Source organism: Miscanthus floridulus, chromosome 6 (assembly GCF_019320115.1).
Source record: "Miscanthus floridulus cultivar M001 chromosome 6, ASM1932011v1, whole genome shotgun sequence".
NCBI classification, from domain to species: Eukaryota; Viridiplantae; Streptophyta; class Magnoliopsida; order Poales; family Poaceae; genus Miscanthus; species Miscanthus floridulus.
In genome coordinates this window covers 136836182-136842810 of record NC_089585.1, presented here as the reverse complement: position 1 = coordinate 136842810, position 6629 = coordinate 136836182, and positions in this window count along the sequence as shown.

Below are 6629 nucleotides of genomic sequence, written 5' to 3'. Positions count from 1 at the left end.
TGCTGAAGCCATTCCTGATCTTACCTCCATTCCAGTAGTATGTGAGTTCCCTGATGTTTTCCCTGAGGATCTTCCTGGATTGCCACCAGGACCGTGAGGTAGAATTCTCCATTGAGCTTGAGCCTGGTACTGCTCCTATCTCCAGATGTCCGTACCGCATGGCTCCAAGAGAGCTAGCAGAAATGAAGAAGCAACTAGAGGAGTTGATGGACAAGGGTTTCATCCGCCCAAGTTCTTCACCATGGGGTTGCCCAACGATTTTCGTGAAGAAGAAGGATGGTACACTGCGGATGTGTGTGGATTATTGCCCTCCCAATGCGGTAACAGTTAAGAACAAGTATCTCTTGCCCCGCATTGATACTTTGTTTGATTAGTTAGCTGGTGCCATGGTGTTCTCGAAGATAGATCTCTGATCGGGCTATCATCAGATCAAGATCAGGCCATGGGATATACCAAGGACAGCTTTCGCTACTAGGTATGGGCTATATGAATACCTAGTGATGTCTTTCAGCCTCACCAATGCCCCGTCCTTCTTCATGTACCTGATGAACTCAGTTTTTATGCCGGAGCTAGATAAGTTTGTGGTAGTTTTCATTGATGACATCTTAATCTATTCCAAGAATGAGAAAGAGCATGCCCGTCACCTTCGGATAATACTGACTCGGCTAAGGGAGCACCAGCTGTATGCTAAATTCAGCAAGTGCGAGTTTTGGCTTGATCGAGTGCAGTTTTTGGGACATGTGTTGACACCTGAGGGCGTTTCTATGGATCCCAGCAAGGTGCAAGATGTATTAGATTGGAAGTCTCCAAGGTCTGTGCACCAGATCCGTCAGTTCCTTGGACTAGCTGGATACTATCGACGTTTCATCCCTGATTTCTCCAAGATAGCCCAGCCCATGACTAAGCTGCTCCAGAAAGAAGCTAAGTTTGTTTGGAGTCCAGCTTGTGAAGAAGCTTTTCAGTCCCTGAAGACTTTTCTGACCACTGCTCTTGTGTTGGCTCAACCTGATATTGAGAGGCCCTTTGATGTTTACTGTGATGCCTCGAAGACGGGATTGGGGTGTGTGCTTATGCAAGAAGGGCGTGTGATAGCTTATACTTCGCGCCAACTGAAGAAGCATGAGGTGAACTACCCTACCCATGATTTAGAGCTAGCTGCTGTAGTTCACTCTCTGAAGATTTGGAGGCATTATTTGTTGGGCAACAAAGTGCATATCTTCATGGACCACAAGAGCCTTAAGTATATTTTCACTCAGTCTGAGTTGAACATGAGACAAAGGAGATGGTTAGAGTTGATTAAGGATTATGATTTGGAAGTCCACTATCATCCAGGAAAAGCCAATGTGGTGGCTGATGCTTTGAGTTATAAGTCACATTAGGTTGAGGAAATACCCTTATCACTCCACCACACTGAGGTGCTAGCTCAGATTGCATTAACCTCAGAATTGCTGGAGCAAATTATTCAGGAATAGAAGGGAGATCACGGAGAGGTTCCTCATATCAAGAAGTTGCTAGCAGAAGGGCATGGACCTCATTTTAGCATTGATGAGCAGGGAGTCGTAAGATACAAGGATAGACTGGTAGTTCCATCCAATGAAGAGCTAAAAAGAAAGATTTTGCAAGAAGGCCATCATTCCAAGCTGTCTATCCACCCTGGTAGCAACAAGATGTATCATGATCTGCGCTAGGCTGTACTGGTGGTCATACATGAAGCAAGATATCACCTAGTTCGTTGCGGAATGTGACACTTGTGGCAGAGTCAAGGCAGATCATATGCGTACTCCTAGATATCTACAGCCCTTGCCCATTCCTATTTGGAAATGGGAGGAATATTTCCCTAGATTTCATTGTGGGTTTACCCCGCACCTCCTCTGGTTTTGATTCTATTTGGGTCATCGTGGACCGTCTCACCAAGTCTGCCCACTTCCTTCCAGGTGGACACTAGATACAATGCCAAGAAGTATGCGGAGTTATACTTTGATCGGATTGTGACCCTACATGGAGTTCCTCTTACCATCATCTCTGATAGAGGGTCAGTTTTTGTCTCTCATTTCTGGGAGAAACTCCAGGAGTGTTTGGGTACTCGTCTTCTCAGAAGTTCGGCATACCACCCCCAAATGGATGGTCAAACTGAAAGGGTGAACCAGGTGCTCGAGGATATGCTGCGGGCTTGTACCATCTCTTTTCCTAAGAAGTGGGATCATTGTTTGAAGCTGGCAGAATTTTCATATAATAACAGCTATCAAGAGAGTATCCGCATGGCGCCATTTGAAGCTTTATATGGACAAAAGTGTAGGACACCCCTAAACTAGGTTGAAGTAGGAGACCTGTGGGTACTTCAGGCCTGATTTCATAAAGGAGGCTCGAGAGAAAGTAAATATAATTCGTGCACACTTGAAGTCAGCTCAGAGTCGACAGAAGGCTTATGCAGACAAACGAAGAAGGCCTTTAGAATTTATAGCTGGAGATTTTGTGTATCTCAAGGTATCTCCTATGAGAGGAGTACATCAGTTTGGTGTCCATGGCAAGTTAGCCCCTCGGTATGTGGGTCCATACAAGGTGTTACAACAATGTGGCCCCATTGCTTATCGTCTCCAACTCCCTGAAATTCTCTCGGCAGTTCACAATGTATTTCATGTCTCACAACTGAAGAAATGCCTACGAGTTCCTGAAGAATCTGTGGAAATAGAAGGACTTCCGCTACAACCTGATCTGTCCTATGTGGAGCATCTTATAAAAATCTTGGATGAGAAGGAGGGAGTGACCAGGAACAGGGTGATAAAGTTTTACAAGGTACAATGGCAAAACCATTCAGAGGGCGAAGCCACCTGGGAGCAAGAGAACTACTTAACAAAGCATTAACCCCATCTCCTCTCGGGGTCGGATAGTTAGTTTTGTGCATGAATGTACTCCATACCTCTTTCTCACACTAGGCACATGAAATCTCGGGTCGAGATTTTGTTTTAGGGGGGTAGATTTATAACACCCTAGTGTTACATTGTAACGTTTTGCTGAAACATTTCGTAAGCATCTGATTTATGTGCATTGATGTATGATAGGTTTTATAATCCATGTTTGGCTTGGAAACATTTTTACGAAACGGGAAAGCATAAGGTTATGTTTCGTGTCACATAACACGTTTATTACCTTAATTGAATTATTGTTAACGCTAAATGTTATAAAACGTTTCGTGAATGACGATAAAAAGGTTGCGGCCGATGACATGGATGGCTAGCGCGTACGTTCCGAGGGTCAGGGTTTGGGGATTCGACGCGAAACCTTTCAAATCGATGTCCTCCACGTAAGTGTTTGAAGTGGTCGACGAAGCCATCTTCGGCATTAGTTGTAGAACAATTGGTCTAAGAAGGAGAGCAATGTCGCGACTGATGGTGATGGCTAGGTGTACTCCTATTCGCATCGAGTAATTAGATTAGCGTTTGGAACATGGCGTCCGAAATTTCTAGCTGCTTTAAAAATCGTGCACGCCATCTGGCTAAGCGCTAGGCGTGGTCACCACCTCGGGTGGCTTGCCAGCGCGCTCTACCGCACGGGCCTCAGCCACTGCCGCGCTCGGCTACGCTCATGATGCCGTCCACGTGCACGAACCGCGCGTCCTAACCACCTGCTCGCTGCTTGCCGCCTGCGCGCTCTGCCTCGCTGCTGCTCGCCTCGCCAACCGACGCGTCGCGCTCGGACGCCGGCCGTGCTCTGCCTACCTTGCCCTGCCCCCGCTGTGGCCATGGTCGGGTGGGGTCCCGCGTCCGCGTCGCTAGCGGCTATGCTCGGCACCGCTCATTTGACCCTTTGGCCGCTTGCGCGTTTAGAAAATTGCCGCTGCGCTGTCGCCTCGGCGTCGCGTCCGCCGTGTCCTTGCCTGATGCCGGCCGTAGACGTGCCATGCCAAGGCTCGTCGTTTGCTGCAGCGGCCGTGCAGACGGCTGTCAGGAGCACGCCCTGGGGTTCCCCTTGGCCAAGCACGACTGTACCTCGCGTTGACGATCGCAGACAAGCCATGCCGCGCTGGGTGTTCCTCTGTCTCTACTGTCCCCTTGCCGCCATCATGTTTCTTTCCAATTCACCGATGCGGTTGCACCACGTCCAATTGGTCTTGCCCGTAGCTTCGTTGGGCAGCCGATAACCCTTCCTGCCCCTCATGGCAGCCTGTAGCGCTATCCTGTGCGCCAATTTTGAAGGGCCGAGCTCTCAGGCCATTAAGACCCGAGGTGCTACGCCGTCGGTTTTCATCGCCCCCATAGCTGCTCGGCCAAATTTCCTCGCACCACTAGCCTCCCCTTCTGTCGGTTGTCACCATGCTCGCCCTATCCTAGACCCTACCGCCGTAGTGCATCTCGTAGGCGCGGCCGTGCCATTGCCGTGCTCTGCTGCTCTCATCACGCGCACAGTGGCCGGCTTGGCCTGAGCCATCTCCGATCGCTTCTTCCCGTCTTCCAGTTCCGTGGTGAGTCGCTGGTACTCGTCCACTCCTTGTTTTGTCCCGACAGTGCTGTTGTTCACCAGAACGGCATCGCCGTCCTTGCAGGTTGCCCACCGTCGTGGTTCGTGCTCGCTGCGACGTCTCGGCGCCTGTGTCTCCGTCGGGTGGGTTGCGTTTCGCATGTAGGTGAGTATCGGCCCTTTATTTTGGTATGGAGAGGACCGGGGTGGTCGGCGTAGGCGTCCAGTGCCGCGCCATCGCGCCGGTGCGTGCTCTGGATGGCCAGGGACCTCCTCGCGGTGAAGAAGATGAAGTGGGAGGGTGCTGGTGTAAAACGGTAGACTAGCGAAATAGTACCGTTGAGCTCGTGGTAAATGCTGAGTTCGTCGGGGGTGTTCGTGCATTTTTACCGCCGTGCGCAGGCCTTCCCCTTCGCGGGCCGTTGGCCATCTGGGCCGCGCCTCCGTGTGGGCCACGCGCCTGACTGCTGTCGCGTGCGGGTGGGATGACGAGTTGGATCGGGCCACGCGTCATGGGCCGGCCAAGAACGTTTTGGTTTCTCTATTTCATTGTATTAGAAATTGTTTATCTATTTAGGTTATGAGCTGAACTTCAATAATTAGTAGTAAATTGTATGGTTGTCCAAAAATAGCGAAACAAAGTTTGTTAGGTTCACAAAAATGTTGACTACCTGTTATTACAGTTGGTTCCCCATTAGTGGTTAGGATGGTAGGCCCGTAAGCTTGAAGTAGAGGGCTTCAGCGGTATATCGATCTTTAATTGCAAGAATTGTTGTGGTGAACCGACGATAACTTTAGCTTTGAAATCGTTACCGTAGGTTCCTTAGGCATTTATATACTTGCTGTACAAATGGTAATCATAGAACGAGTCGTTGGATGACGTAGTTGTTATCCTTGATTTATCATAAACTGACATTAGGAGTATGAATATCCGTAGTCATCGTAAGAATGTAGGACACGGTCATACTTGTTAGTAGTACTGGTATGTGGCTGGGACTTTAATAGGTAGACCTCACTTAGTAATGTAATGGAGGTACTTTTGCATTGAGAATTGTTGTTGCCATAGTGTAATCATTGCATCGTCATTTATGTAGATCACGAACAGGTAGACTTCGTACCCATCGGTGATCCGGAGTACGACGAGGTGATCGAAGAGTACGAGGAGGAGCTTTTTGCACAGGAGGGAGCCGAGGAGCTTGTTGGTACTGACCTTGCTGACCCAACACCTGCCCAAGGCAAGCCCCGGTGCATAACCCCTATTTTTAAATGATCACTGAATATATTTATTTGATGTGCATTTACATTACAGGCACTTTATGGAAACTACATGGATAGATATATCCACCCTGAGTTCTACTAGTGTAGGTTGAGTAGCTGCTATGCTCAGGATGTCGGTAGCGTGAGTAACCTGACGTTACTCGCAAATAGGGATTACACTATGATATCATGATGAAATAATGAAAGGGAAAATGGTGACCGGACAGGGATGTGGATTTGGTACTGGTGGGTGTGAGGGGTTGTGTCCTGCGGCCAACAGGGCATAGCCCGGTTACACTTTTTCCCTATCTGTGTCGGTTAAGGACCGGTCGTTGCATATGACTCTAGGCAAGTCACAGACTTTTGTCCCGAGCACATACTTGGGTATGGGCGCAGGGAAGACTTGCCGCTCTCTTATCGTGGATCCGGCTCTTTCCAGACCGACTGATGGGAAGAGGAGGTGGTGGAGGTCCTTGCGCCGCACTGAGTCTGAGATTCAGAGGCGGGGGCTTGGAGTCCAAGTTTGGACGGGGACCTGGACACCCGGGACAGGAGAGTGGTGGGTTAGTTCCGCTTGTGCCCAGGGTACAAGCGGGGTGTGTGTCTTCGGGGCACCCAGCTGGGCACATTGATTCGTGAATCGCCGGGTTATCTGGTACGGCTTGTCTGCGGTTTAGCACCGTAGTAAGAACTGAAAGTGAAAAAGGAGAAGGAATAATATCGATTGCTCAACTCTTGCTTGAAAGTAGCACATGTGCTTATATAGCTTGACTAGATAAAAACTTAATACGGCTGGTGATAATAATATATAAATAAGGACTCACTATTAGTACTGCTTTTGGCTAAAGGAGAACGAGCAACCATAAAGCCTAGCATATTCCTTGGAGTTGGGAAAGTATTCCCACTATCGGATAAGT